Genomic DNA, 15,429 nt, shown 5'->3' with positions numbered 1-15,429 from the left:
TTTATTGCTTTTCCATATATATTGAAAGTGTCGTTCACACCGAACCGACTATACGCTATTACGTCGCCTGTTGTCGCTGACTCTCAGTGGCCGATTATTTTACTACGCGACTATGCACGGCGGACGCGGATTGGCTACGCGGACGCAGTTGCCTAATAGCGCCGCTCCGCCGCGCCCGCACCGCCGCGCGCATCGGCCGCAATACACTCGAGAAACAAACTTCAATGAGGACAGACGTGACACGTGACATCTCGCGATGTTCGACACCGAAAAGTTTATTGCAGAAGTACATTCTAGAGAATGTATTTGGAATGCGAATTCAGAAGAATTTAGTGATAGAAACTTACGAAGATGCGCTTGGGAAGACATAGCATCTGTTATGTATGAAGATTGGGGGGTTCAAATACTGAGCTCTTTTATGTGTTGAATAGTCAGCCGCTCAGCGTACGCATCTAGTGTGAACCTACACGAGTCTATTCTTTTGTTCACACATGTAGCGCATCGTACGCTATAGCTTATTGTCGGTTTGGTGAGTACGCGTACTGCAGATTGAGTCGACGTTCATACTGGGGCAGACAGTGAGTATACTCACAGTCAGCGGCGGACAATACGTTTGGTGTGAACAATCCCTTAGACCAATGACTGATTAACGGTGAAAACAAACATCGCGAGGAAACCCGGAATATACAACAACCAGCACCATCTCTGTGTGACAGGATATCGATGCCCAGCTGTGGGACGATAAAAACGCTCTATAAAGTATCAAAGTGCCAAAGAAAACCAGTGATAAATCAAACCACTTAATAGAAGGACACAACACAACAGCATCCTACCTTCATACACAGTTGTCAGTCGCAACAAACAGTCCAACACTTCATTAAAGCCGGCAGGACTAGCGGACTGTCAATTACACCGACACAACGACGCGCAACAAAAGAATAGCGTATTATACGCAGACGCGTATTGTGAGCGCGTCTGGTGGTGATGCGCGTATCAAATTATGAAATTGAAACTGTGTAGGAGGTTGCAGTGTTTTGATCTTGTTCTATTACAATAGTCTACAATATGGCTTTGGTAACTCCTGCCAATAAGATTTAATTTACGGTTTCGAATTACGCGAATCCAAATACATAGTGTTATTGCCCACTGGCGGACATGAGAAGTTTATGAGACTTAGAAGAATGGCTCCAGTATTATCCATCTATCATGTTTTGGCAAAGAATACAACTCCCAATCATCTCATCCTCAACTTTTTCTCCCAGTCTCATTTCTGTCATAAACCGCTCATTACATTCAGCCAGTATACAAGTTCCGTAACTCGGCTAAAGTGGCTAATGAATCGCGGGTCTGACGTTAACACGTTTATGATAATATTCTGATCCACGTGAGTTATGACGTCATTACACCCGTATGCAGATCAGAAGGGAACTGAAAGGGATACGAGAAATGTTACCCTCGGAATGAGTGAACCTTATTTGTATAAAATGTAATAATAAAATAATGCTGAAAAGTTGAGTATCGGCTAGGGTATAGACTTCTAATATTTGAAGCAAAATTATCGTTTTACCTGCTATATTTACACTTTTTTATGGTTACAGCTTCAGCAAAAAATATGAATCCAAAAAGTTAATTTTCCCAGAAAAACTTTTTTCCCTAAATCGGATCCAGGTTCTCGTAATACCTAAGCTATTGTAGAAACCATATTTTTATGTACCATATTTATATGTAGGTACATTAAATAGGTATAGCTTCACAAAGATCCAAAACATTATTTCTCTGATGGATTTCTTTATAGGAAATTACAAGTAATACAGGCTTTACAATAAAGATTGTCCAATACAATGCTATAGAGCTCTACAAGATCTACTGACCGATTGGAGCTCAACGTTGCAATACACAGCTATAGCTATACTGTGTGCAAAGTAACTTAAGCCATGGCTTTGTCAGAAAAAGCTTAAGAGAGGGCCTTTAAGGTAGAAGTAAAATGATAAGCTCTTCTGATTATATTGATAGCTTACTAGAGGAAAACTGGGGCCCAATTTAAACATGGAGGATGTCCTAAATTCCTCCTTAGAAATGAATAGAAGCCATTTCAGTATGAATGGGATGTTAACAAACGTACTTGTAACACGAATGCAATCCATCTTATAAACAATAAAGTGAAACCATAAACTATATCTCTGTCAATCACGCATTTACTCAATGGACTGGAAGGTTTCAAAACACAAGCGAATATCACCTTTATTACTACAGACATAAAGTGCTTGATAACAACACAGGTGGTTTAGATACGCATGATACGCCAGCCCTAATGCGAAGTAAATTGGACGTTGTTTAAAAACGATTACGGTTTGTTTTTGTGTGTGCAATATAGTTCAAGGAGGTGAAGGCTCGGGTACCGTTGCTAGGTTACGGAGGTGCGAGGTCGTTGACCCGTGCGTACGCGCCGGCTCGTGGGAAATTGGTCTTTTGCCTTTCATTTAGTAAAGGGATTGTATGCAATGGTGTCTTCGAGTGTAGGTATCGTTAAGCTTTTATAAAATGATAATCAGTTTGTCTGTCCTTGCTTAACGATGCTAAATCAAGCACTAACTGGACTTGTTGCCGTAAAAGGGAATAAAATAGAACCAGTCAGCATTAGTTAAGGACATTTAATTTTATCTCTAATCATAGAATGTAGTAACGACCGTTTTATAGTAAGGTCTATTTATAAATAGCTCTACCGCAGTGCCAGTGATCTGAGATCTTGGGGTCAAAGAATCTGCGGTACGTAGTCAATAAAATTAAGCCAATTCGAAACGTGAAGAATCAAATCGAAAAACCACATAAATACCTAAACCAAAGAATACCTACAATAACCCACACCATTCATCACGGCGTCTTTACTCACAAAACCTTTGATTCCTTACATCGCAATACTTTAATCTGAGCTCGTTATGGGAAGCTTCTTATGGGCCCCATAAACATGCTCAAAGGAACTTTGTATCGCATGTGAAAAGACTTCCGTGCCATTAGATACCCATGATATTACGTTCATGAGTACTGATGAATACACAGATAAACTAAATGGCCTCTATTGTGTTAGTTATGCGCTATTATTTAATAGCAGAATAGGCAAGGCTTTGTTGATTATGTGGGGTAAGAGCAATTTTGTACTTATGTTGTAATACCCAAAATATTACAAATTATTATGACGATGTATTAAATAGCAACAAATCTTTGTTTTGGTCCTTAGATCCACTGAACTTGGTCGTCCATAAATCTATCTGTTTCGTCCAATTATTTTTGAAGTTATGATATACGACATCACCTATATGTTTTAACATAGAATAAACGAAGTATTTTTATTGCTACGAGGGAAGGAGAAGATCCAGTACAAAGTAATGCTGAACTTAATTTACTTATCGTTTTAAACGAAAAGCCTTTCTGACAGCAATTTTAGATTCGATCTGCCGTACATTATGCTAAGACTGAAATGAAATCCAGCGTGAGCAGCAGTAGATAAGTCATAAAGGATGCAGTGAGCGTAGTGAGCACATTGAGCGGCCGCCGACGGGCCCACACTCAATGGGACTTTATTCCGCCCTCTTATGACGCGACACGGGGTAAGTTATAAGCGATAGCGGGTCAAGCGACCTCTCGGCTTATTAAGGATCTGGTAATGAATTAGGTGAAAGGTTATATGGGTTACTAGTAATGAAAGCTTATACAGAAATGCTTCTGTTTATCTTGTAGATAACACTTATTCAAAAGTTTTCACCAGTTATAATTATTTGAACACCAGTTTCTGTCAGCGATTTTACACACGTCCCGCAGAAACTACTTCACGGACCCGAATAAAAAGTAGCCTATAGCCTTCCTCAATAAATGGGCTGTCTAGCACTAAAACATGTTTTCGAATTGGTAAAGTAGTTCTTGAGATAAGCGCGTTAAAACAAACAAACTCTGCAGCTTTATAATATCGGTTTTCTCTTATAACCTTGGGCCACCACGGTCGCTCTTTCACAGCCTCTTTGTCAGTGTTTTGCAAGCTCTCGTGAAGGAGCGAGAAATAAATTATGTCACCCATTGACAACAGTAATGATCTTGTTTGAATATAAAGAGAAAATATTTGACTACCTTCATCTCAGACTATTTGAGGAAAATGTTTAGATTTTTAAGGTTTTGTATTATGATGGACAATAGGTGGAAACACCATGAAAGATTGGTAGTTATATTGTTACTTTAATATTCCTGCAAAAATATAAAAACTGCACTTCTAGCAACAGCATAACATATAAAAGTGGGGAACTAATATGGACTCGTATCCACAAAAAAGTCGGATTACCGGAGAAAACAGCAAACACTAGACCAGAATTGTCTAACGAACAATATTGTACTAAAATAAAAAGTATTCAAAGGTCATTGACCCCTCGACGTTACAGGAAAAGTTAGCAAAACTCCTGCAATCCGATGGTCCACCGCGTTTTAATTAAAAAGAACCTTCTGCGAGCCTTTTTGTTAAGACCTACGCGAAAGAAATATTAATTAATATTTATATGTTCAATCAGTCTATTTCTATTATTTCTTTTTTATTTAGTGGTCATTATTTGTCTATTAAAATACAAAATAGCCATACACTAATTGTGTGGATACCAAACATTCTAAAAATCGGTTTGGTAGTTTTGGTGTCAAAGCACGACAGTACAGCAGACGGACAAAGAGAGTTTATTTCGCAATTATAATATTAATAAGGATAAGTAAAAACAATATATTTACTGCCTCAATATTGAAACAACAATCCAGACTAAAAGAAAGTGAATATCGTCATCACCTCACTTTTCTTCATGTATCAAATTAAAACCAGTTTCCGCAAAAAGAACTCACCACCCAATATAAAGTGCGAATTTATGATTCCTCGTTAAATTTCATGTTACAAGGTCATTTTCATTACATAAAAATAAACGGGTCCATCCCATAATGTCTATGGGTACACCGCAATTTGAGCTCCAACAACCCATCTCTTTCACGCTTGGGTAATGCAGGGAGTTCTGTCCTTGTCTCTCGTTATTTTTTATAGGAGGTGCAAATGCATCGGGCGGGCTCATTATGCGAATAGTTGATATTCTAGGTGCACTTTATAAATCAGAGTTAGAACTTCATGCAAAAATCGTTTATTTTTGCCATTAACTATAGCAATTTATTTTATGGCGCACAATTTCGTAATTTGCGAAAAAATATCTAAATATCTCTATCTATAAATATTGAAATGTTACAACTTTTAACTTCAACTAATTAAGTGAATATAATATTTGCATGTCTGTGATCGTAAAACCAGACATCTCTGCATTATTCAGTGCTCGCATCTTTTAATACTGATTTTATAACGTCCCTAGACAAAACAAAACTTAATAAATAATTTTACGTAAAAATGGCTGAACCGATTGAGATATGGCATGGAGATAGGATACATTCTAGAGAGCCTAGGAAAAAACATATTTTTTACTATTTACCCGTTTACAGAAACACATGCCGTTCCTCCCGAGATGTGGGTGTAACCACGGAAAACCGCTGTTTATTAATAACACCCTTAGCCTTTAAAATATGCTACCCATTACCCATAGGTCGTCCACATCGAGACGAGCACTTCATTGCGATTCGTGCAATTATGCAAGAGTTGGTAATTAAAACTTGCATAGCATCGCCCGCGGCGGTCACTCCGGATAATTGCATTTGCAATTTAAAACTATTTGTGAGTAGAACAGTGTTATGAACCGTGTGTCGTATTTGGGTTAGGGTGTCGGAATTAATGTGCTATTGTTATAACAGATGTTTGAAGAAAAGCAAAGAAGGTAGTGTTGTTAGAAAAAACTTTTTTACAAAAAAATTAAACCGACTTCCCAAAACACTAAAAAGCAAAAAAAAAACTATTTTTAGGTGCATCGGCCTAGAAGTCGGTGTCTAATGGATGTTACTAAGTTAATTTTGCCACCGACTTCTAGGCCGATGCACCTAAAAATAGTTTTTTTTTTTGCTTTTTAGTGTTTTGGGAAGTCGGTTTAATTTTTTTGTAAAAAAGTTTTTTATTTAAAGCTTTTCAGTGATACGAATAGTTGTCACTATCCATACAAGTGAGAAGTTCTCATCAATACAAAGAATATAAGTCCAAATACGAGGTATTTTACATATTCAGTTGTCGAGTTCCCTCGACTTACTTTCTCTGGTCTCCATCATCAGGTCAGCTCCAAACCTTCACTGTTGCAAAGGTCTTGTCAATACAAATAATTTAAGCCCAAACACGAGGTAGTTTATATATTCAGTTGTCGAGTTCCCTCGACCCTCTCTGGTTTCCATCATCAGATCAGCTCCAAATCTTCACAGTTGAATAGTGCTTTTAGGCGTACACCTGAGTGTCAAGTTTTTACCCTATGTATGCCTACAACTTTCGAAGGTTGCCCTCGATTTCTCAGGGTTTCCATCATCAGATCCTGACCTGATGACTATGGGACCAACTGGCAGCTACTCCGAGTCGAACAAAAAAAGAATCACGTAAATCGGTCTATAAACCTCGGAGTAATCGATGTACATACATAGAAAAAAAAAAAAAAAAAAAAAACATACCGGCCGAATTGATAACCTCCTCCTTTTTGGGAAGTCGGTTAAAAATGTGCGAACTTTGGAAATACGTGTGTTTTATGTAAAGGTAAACTTTTGGCTTCAAACAATTACCTACTACCAAAAACATTGCTCTATCTACGAGGATATTTCTTGATTTTGTTATACAATGGATTACACGTTTAATTTTGAGGAAAAGCCCCTAATAGAAAAGTTTTATATCAGATTTGATCTTAATCTAAATATCTCCGAATAAAAAATAAGGATAATGCCTAACCTATTAATCACACATAACTACATGGCGCGAATAATTTTTTAATCTTCTCTAAAATAATTATTTTCCTTATCCTCAAGTTTTTCTTTCCTTGTAAAGTCAAGCATGGTATATAATTAATATAATTATCAATTACCTCATTGCATACAGTGCTAATCACGCGAGTTCACCCATCGTTCAAGACAAACAAAAACTGGCGACAGCGGTACGGTCCGCACAAAAAGTTAATGGCGCGTTTAATTGTCGTTTTTCCCGCCTCTCGACCTTGGCTAGTTTTTGTTGACGCTACTTTTGTTGTTTCTAAACGAAATGACTATGTATGTTGTTTGTTAGGTAAATACGTGTATGTTATTTGGGTATTATAGTGCATTTTGCTTTTATTTTTAACTTCCATTGAAATCACAGGTTTCATCAATCTTTAGTCTGAAAGGTGCCTACATACAACAAAAAGTATGTTTCTTCGCAAAATATCTAACAGCGCCGCATAATGCACAATTTGTTTTTATTTGATAAGGAAAACGTCTTTGAATTCGCATTCAATGTCGACGCAAAATTCGCAGTAACTACGAACGTTTGAAAAATAACATTCACAGTAAAAAAAAAACATCACGACTAGGAATCTTTTTTACATTATACTTATACTTCTTTACATTGTAAAGTACAAAATAAAGGCGTGGTCAATAGGGTATCATTGTCAGCCTTTTTCCTGACTCACTGCAGTACATAGGCCCCTTCTCATACTTAAAAGGAATGAGCGTCAATTAATATACTATTAGATCTCATGCCATTTGGACTGCAGCCTAGTTTCAATGATTATTGCTCGAGTATTTATAAAAGTAAGTCTACATTGACGAGTTGTAGATAGGAGCCACTTTACTATATCTACAATAATGTATATAAATGTAAGTTTATCACGGAACCACATCGCGTGTCACAAAGCCCGGCCGCATGTCAGCCGACAGCCGGCAAATAATTCACAAAGTTAATTAATTGACACGTTTCGTCAAACACACACTTTTATATTTATATTAATTGATCGCTCTGTCCGCCGTGATTGCGTTAACCTACTGCGGGAATTTGATTACCAACTGTAATAGGACTAATGATTTATTGGATTCGTTTGACGGACTACATTCGGTGTGAAATAACATCCTTTTAATATTATAATTTACAATTTTATCAATACAATCCCTCTGTGAAACTTGAAAGGCATTCCGAGAACTTTTTTAACAATTCACCGCACAATATTCGTGGAAAAACTGATTTATGTCAATAAATTGATCACTGAACTATTATGTCATTTTTATTAAAATAAACCATTGTGTAACAATATACTATCACACAACAATTAAACGTAACCGCTAAACGAGTAGAGGATACATCGCCATTATATCAATATGACGAATTTGACAACAATGTACGTAACTGAATTGTGGCAAAAATTCCCATACAAAATGTAAATCAAATTAAGAAAACTTGCTTAAGGTACTTCATAATAACTCAAGATTTATTTTACAGCACTATGCAGCTTCATAAGAACATTTGCAATCAGCACGAGGGAAGGCATAGCTATGTCCTGCCACCCGGCGCCGCCCGAACAACGTCTTAATTAAACGGACTGTTTACTCAGAAATAACTAGCATTCAAATTGTCAGTTCAGCTGTTTAAACTCCGCAGGTAAGGAGCAATTCTTTAGTAGAGGTCTGATGGACCTACTCAATTTTTCAAAGTTTATTCAAGTGTTCTTTCTCAGAAAATGAGTGGTAATTACGCCATTTGCTGAGGCAGCTTGAAAATTGTCGACCAAAATTACATTATATGTCTAATATTTGCAACTGCGAATTACTTTTTGTGTAGATGTCCTGGAATAGTTTTCTATCACTTTCTAGGTATCGCCCGCGACTTTTTCCGCGACCCTAAAGAAAAGAAATGAAGATTACGCCCTCTTAATTTACCCGTTAGCGAGAAAGCGTATCTAACAAACAAACTAATTTACGCATTTATGTAGATTAAGAACTCTTTACGTTGCGGCTGTGTGGAAGTAAACTTTTTGGTGCACTGAATATCCCCAGTTAATTACAGTATTCACTAAATATTGTCTACTTGTATTGCTCAAGATGGCATAGAGCAAAATGAAATATCCGACCATCCAACAGAAGTCCATTTCCTAAGTAATAACACTAAAATGATGAGCAGTGTCTCGGAACAAGCTAACGATAATTGCCTGCAGTTATCAAGGGGATGCATCTGTGCTGGGCGGCGCAGATATGCTGAGCGCCATCCATTGCGGTCTAGACGCGCCGGAGACGTCGCCAGACAGGGTCGTAGCCGGCAATGGAGACGCACCATTTATTTGTAACGTATTAATATTGCGTAGTGGATGTGTGAGTGTTATGGCTTGAGAGATGGTAGATGGTCGCCACAATGGTACTGTATGGACAGAGGAAATAGCTTGAACTATTGGTAGTGTGTTATGTTTGAGGCCGAAATAATATTTGCATTCGGTAATAATTGATAAGTGAGAAACACCCAAAGCTTTCAGAAAATACATCATACTATAGATCTGTGAAAGGAGGAGCAACTTAAATCTGTTTCCAAATAACACAAAAATAACCACCCTCAAAGTACTAACCGACAAATATTCCCATCAAATCCAATAAAATTCCTCAAACCATTACCGGTGACAGATTGTAGCGAAAATTCTTAATTTGTTCTCGTCACGTTGAAAACGGTTGAGCTCATAATTCCCCCGTGATAACGTGTGATTACGCGAAGACGCCAAATGAAAAAGCTGCCAGCCCCAATGATTTATAAGGGCGTTAATTTCCATATGAAATGCTAGGCCTAAACCACGGCTTCGCTTGCTAAGCCTGCCTGATAAATATCTTGGAAGAGGTTATCACTGATTTCGGTTTAATGTGTTTTTGGAAGAGTTGTTTTTACCCGACTGTATTAGGAGGAAAATGAATATATATCATATAGTTTGAAAGCTTTTTAAACACGAACTTTAATTTGTGGTGAAGTTCATAGTTTCACTCTATGTATCTCACACAAAGTACCTACTGACTATTACAAAGATTTGCTGATTTAACCGAAACACAAATCTTGTTATTATAACTCCATCTCAATAAATCGTTTACGGATATCCCTAGTTAAATAAAAACCAATATTTTCTCAGCAACTTTTTATCATAAGATGGATCCCGGTAGGAATAAGTAATCATTCATAACGACTTTGTGGTCCTTTGAGACGAACTCGGATCATTACACAAAACACGATATAACCTGCAATACAGACACCTAGTACAAAAATGCACCTGAAATACAGGTACATAAGACATCTTTTTCCCTGAACACATAGTTGGTAAACTTCTGGAAAATACGAGAAATGACCAGTCGAAGATTTACCCAAGTCTATCGTGTGAAGTGACCGTCCCCCAACGGATGTCCAATCAATCCAATTGCTGGCCATCATCGGACAAACTTCCTGCCGAGGTGACAACCGGGTCAATGACAACATTGTACAACTTAGGACTGATTTGTAACTACAAGGGATTAGGAGAACTTTCTGGAAATTACCCTTTTGGCTGACGACTTGCAATATTATACATATTTATACTCCTTAACAGCTTATCATTAAAAGAAGTCTTATTTCACATTGTTCTATTAAGGAAAATAAAATTCTTGTAAATATTTGATCGCCATTTTTCCTCGAAGTATTCGTGACTTGTGCCAACATTATCATAAATCTCACTATTCTATATTAGAGGAACCTGATCTCGTAGACTCGGATTTCAAGTTCCATTTTCCCGATAGACGTAATTCATACTGTGAGTCCGTTTGGACACTCGCTTCACAACTATTATAAAGGGCTCTGTAGTTTATGATTGTTTGGAAATGATGACTTCATAAATTGAATTTAAACTTATTGTATCATAGATAACAAAACCAACATTGACTGGAAGTAATAAGAAGAATTAAAAAAATGCTGAATCATAAAGTGTCGACAGATAGCTAGGGAAATACTGCATTTGATATACATCTCGTTACATAAATCATGATCAAGTAACTTGCCGACAATTCAGAGAGCAACGACCTTACCCAAAAGGACCACATCGAGTAACACCCCCACATAACTACTCGTATTAGAATCACATAAACTAAATCCTATATTCGCGCTAGTAAAAACCTGAATAATTTCTCAACACACACTTCTAATACATTCAGTTATTCAGACAGCTTTGAAATGATGAAAATATACTTAAAATGTTAGGCAGGAGCCCGACAAAACATTCTGAGTGAGGTATTCAGCATGTCGATTCTATAAAATATCACAACTCACTTCGACATCACTCTCACTTCGACTTCGATCTAAAGGTAGAATTCCGTGGACGCGACAAAAGTCAACCTTTGAAAATGTATGGCACCGTTGTCGAGGCCCGTGACAGTCGCGCGCGGCCGACGAATTTCGTAAGCTGCTCGCGGCATTGTCAAAAATTTAATTCTGGTTTTACTAAAATTCTATAGATGTTATTAAGCGCTAGACCATGTTGAGAAGCGTACGGCCGCGAGCGGCTCACGAAATTCGTCGTCCGCGCGCGACTGTCGCAGCCCTCGGCAGCGGTGCCATACATTTTCATAGGTTGACTTTTGTCGCGCGCGGCTGCGACAATCGCGACCCACGGAATTCTACCTTAAAGTTTCGTGATTGACATTGTCAAACTACACTAGCGCTTCACTATCGAGCGTGTTGACAAGTTGAACTAAATCAAAGTCGAGATTTTGACAGATTTGTCAAAATCTGTCTATCTATAGGGGAGGTAGGGGAGAGATGGGCAGTTGGGAGACATGATCAAATCAGAATAAAAGGGGGGTCCTTTTATTCTGATTTCTGATCATAGTTTTGTTTTTTTTTTAATTGGGTAGTTTACGTTACCGACTGGTAACGGTGTTCATCCATAGACTATCTGTCATTTCTGTGAGTTGTCAAGAACAAACACTCGTAAAAGTACTTAAATATTTTGTTGCGGTTTCGGATCGTTATAAAGAGAAAACTAATGAAAGGTATGTGTATTTTCTATTATTAATTATTGATTGTCAAAATCTCCAGTTACAATTATAGTAAGTCGATGCAATCCACACCTATTATACCTTTAGAAGAGAGTACTACAGCAATAGTTAATGGGCCCCACGTTTTTATTTTAGTCTAACTAATATGACCGGGACCACCTACGTAGGTTGACAGGTAAGTAACTATTTTTTATTTTCTAGTTTTCAGTGCACATAAGATAAAACCGTTTAACTTAAAAGTTTTTTTACCGATTTTTTTTTCATAAACTAAGTCAAAAGTGTCCAATGCTCTCTATGGTAGGGAGGCTTTTCTTCGTCAGTGAAAATTTGTGAGGTTATAAATCTGCGCGAAAAATCCTTTATAGAATCTTGTTTCAGGTACCGTTGCCAACTTGATCTAGAGACTATTATATTTAAAATAGTGTTTAAATAAAGTTCTAAGTGTTTTAAAGTGATTAAGTGCCTACCTTTAACGATGGCTAGAATGTTTTTGCTTAAATCTTTATTAGAAGAAGCTCATGCTTTAGATAATTTAGAAAAGCGTCAACAATCTGCTAGAATTCGTAGTTTACCTTTATTAACTCGCGATGATGACTATGTGAGCATATATAGATTGTCAAAGGAGCTAATTGACCAACTGGAGTCTGATTTACTGCCCCTGATAAAGCCCACAAAACGTCGAGGCAAAGGACTTACAACTCGTGTAAAAGTAAGTATTGACACAGTTTATAGTTGAAAAATTGTAATCAAGCACACAATAATAAGAAAAACACTTAGTTCTTAATAAGGAGTATTCCCTTTATGTGGTTTCCCCGCCAGCTGATATGTTTTCAAAAGCCTCTGTACTTCAGTTATAATATTGGTATTCTCTTAAGCATGAAAATAACCAAATTGGTCTCAATTTTGTTTTCACTAAATCCAGATAAAGTAGGTATTACATTTTTTATTGATTTATTGTTTCACAGATACTATGTACTTTATCATTCTTGGCTAGTGGCAGTTACCAGAAGGTTATTAAAGAGGGCATCAGAACTTATTTATCGCAACCGTCTGCATCTCGTTGCATAAATGAAGTAGTGGAAGCTCTGAACAATCCGGCCGTAGTAAAAAAATATATAAGGTTTCCTCAAAATCAGCAAGAAAGGCAAATTTTAAAAGAAAGGTTAGTACCTAGATATAATATAATTTTAATATTATTATAATTAAACTGACCCTTTTATTTTTACAGTTGATCATGTTAGTGATTATTGTAAATTACAGGTTCTACAAAAGGTTTGGGTTTCCAGCCACCATAGGCTGTATTGATGGCACTCTGGTGGCAATGAAGAGACCAGCAGAGAACGAAGAACGGTTTTACTGCCGCAAAGGCTACCATGCAAGAAATGTGCAATTGGTAAAATGGATTTCAATGTTGTAATCAATTATAATTAGGTATAATAGAGTCATTGTAATTTATTTCTTTTTCAGATAACAGATGCAGATTTAAATATTTTACACGTGGATCCCACATATGGAGGAGCTACTCACGATAGCTTCATTTTTAATTATAGTGCTATCAAAGACCATTTAGAGGCATTAACAAATGCTGGTGAAGAAGTAGTTTTGCTCGGTAAGTAGATCCTTTCCTGACCCTGCTTCAGAATATAAGCCTAATTACTAAGTATAAAAACTACATAGTTATTTTTTTTTCAGGTGATTCAGGATATGCTCAGCGTGCCTACCTCATGACGCCAATTAGTGGCGCTGAAGAGAATTCCCCTGAAGCTTATTACAATAAGCGTCATTCAACTGCTCGCAACTCAGTTGAGAGAACAATAGGCCTCCTAAAAGGACGATTTAGGTGCTTATTAGTATACAGAGTACTCGACTACCATCCAGATGTAGTTGCAAAAATAGTAATTGCATGTTGTGTTTTGCACAACATGTGCAATCGCGCGGGAATTCCGGCAATCTCTATTTCCGAGGAAGAAAGAGTAGAAGAGCTTGAAATAATTGCTGAAGCAACAAGGAGGCAAACTAGAGATTTACCATCCAACGCCGATTTAGCTTTAGGTCAATTACGAAGGCGAAACTTCGTGAATGGGCTTTGGCGTTCACGTCATAATTAATGGGTGCTAATTAAATAGACTTCTTTTTATTATCATTATTCGGCCCAAAAATGTATGTTGGCTTCTAAATTACTAAGTCAGCCACAATTAACTATGCCGGATTGCTGAACCAGAGGTCTTGGGTTCGATTCCCGGTTCGGTCGACATTTGTGTGATGAGCATGCTTGTTGGCCGTGGTCTGGGTGTGACAATATGTATCTATACTAATATTATAAAGAGGAAAACTTTGTTTGTTTGGTTGTAATGGATAAACTCAAAAACTACTGGACCAATTTTCAATATTCTTTCAATAATCTTAGCTGATGTTTATTTTGTTTTGATTGAAAAAAATAAAAAAATAAACTTATGTAAATTAGCTTATTTATTGTTCAACCACCTATAACAATTTACCTAGTTTAGGACCTCGAAGTTTAGTTTAGGCCGAAGCCAAACGCTGAATCCCTTTTGAGACAACTTTAATCTAAAAATTCTGTCCCTCTCTGCACTCCTCTCCAGAAAGGACTGCATGATCTGCGTATTCAATCTTTGTATCTCCAGCTGCTGTTCTTCCAACCTCAGGAATCTCTCAGTCATGGAGGAGAATTCCTATCTCTGTTGACGGCCTCTGCCAATGCTTGCAGCCCTTGACCGACTGCAGCTACAGCTTCAGCAAAAATTCTGTCCCTCTCTGCACTCCTCTCCAGAAAGGACTGCATGATCTGCGTATTCAATCTTTGTATCTCCAGCTGCTGTTCTTCCAACCTCAGGAATCTCTCAGTCATGGAGGAGAATTCCGTTCGCCGTTGTGATGGTGGAAGAGCAGCAACTGAAGACGTGTGACGTGCTGAAAAGAGAACACCTATTACTACATGCGTTAATAAAAACTCTTAAATAAATAGCTGCCTTTCGTTGTGATTTGTCTCAAAAATTGTTTTGATGGTTATTTTTAGTTTGTACTTACACACAGAACCACCTCGACTACCACGAACTGTCCTAGAGCGCCGAGAAGGTGAAGCCACTGAAGCTGTGTGACGTGAAACTAAAAAGATAAATATTTACATTTTAAAATTCTCGATCTAATGGTAGAGAATGCTGTTTAAATGTATTTTTTACCTACATGATGAAGCCGCAGTTCTTGGAATGACTGGGGAGGCTACTGGGGTGGAACCACGGCGTGAAGGTGAAGGTGTGGGCGTATGGGAAAGTGTTACAGTTGGAGGGGACAGGCTGGGATGATAAACATGAGGATTTGGAGGAGGAGTGTTGTCTAACTGGTTATTCTGAAACAACAGAAACAATCTTAAAAAGGCCCACTTCCTAATATTGAAATTAAATATCGACAATTCCAAGTGACACAGTAAATAATATTAAAGCACTTAGAATTTCAGAGATAGATACATACCCG

At 37.5% G+C, this 15,429-nt stretch overlaps 1 protein-coding gene across 4 annotated transcripts in view; it reads right to left on the bottom strand.

The window, feature by feature from the left end:
• LOC124635102 (low-density lipoprotein receptor-related protein 2) overlaps positions 1–15,429 on the bottom strand; it is a 208,897-nt gene that overhangs the window by 101,824 nt on the left and 91,644 nt on the right. The gene's annotated exons all lie outside the window — the stretch shown is intronic.

This window comes from Helicoverpa zea, chromosome 12 (genome assembly GCF_022581195.2).
Source record: "Helicoverpa zea isolate HzStark_Cry1AcR chromosome 12, ilHelZeax1.1, whole genome shotgun sequence".
Lineage (NCBI taxonomy): Eukaryota > Metazoa > Arthropoda > Insecta > Lepidoptera > Noctuidae > Helicoverpa > Helicoverpa zea.
The sequence above is the reverse complement of the archived record's forward strand: the minus strand, read 5'-3'. Positions and strand labels throughout refer to the sequence as shown.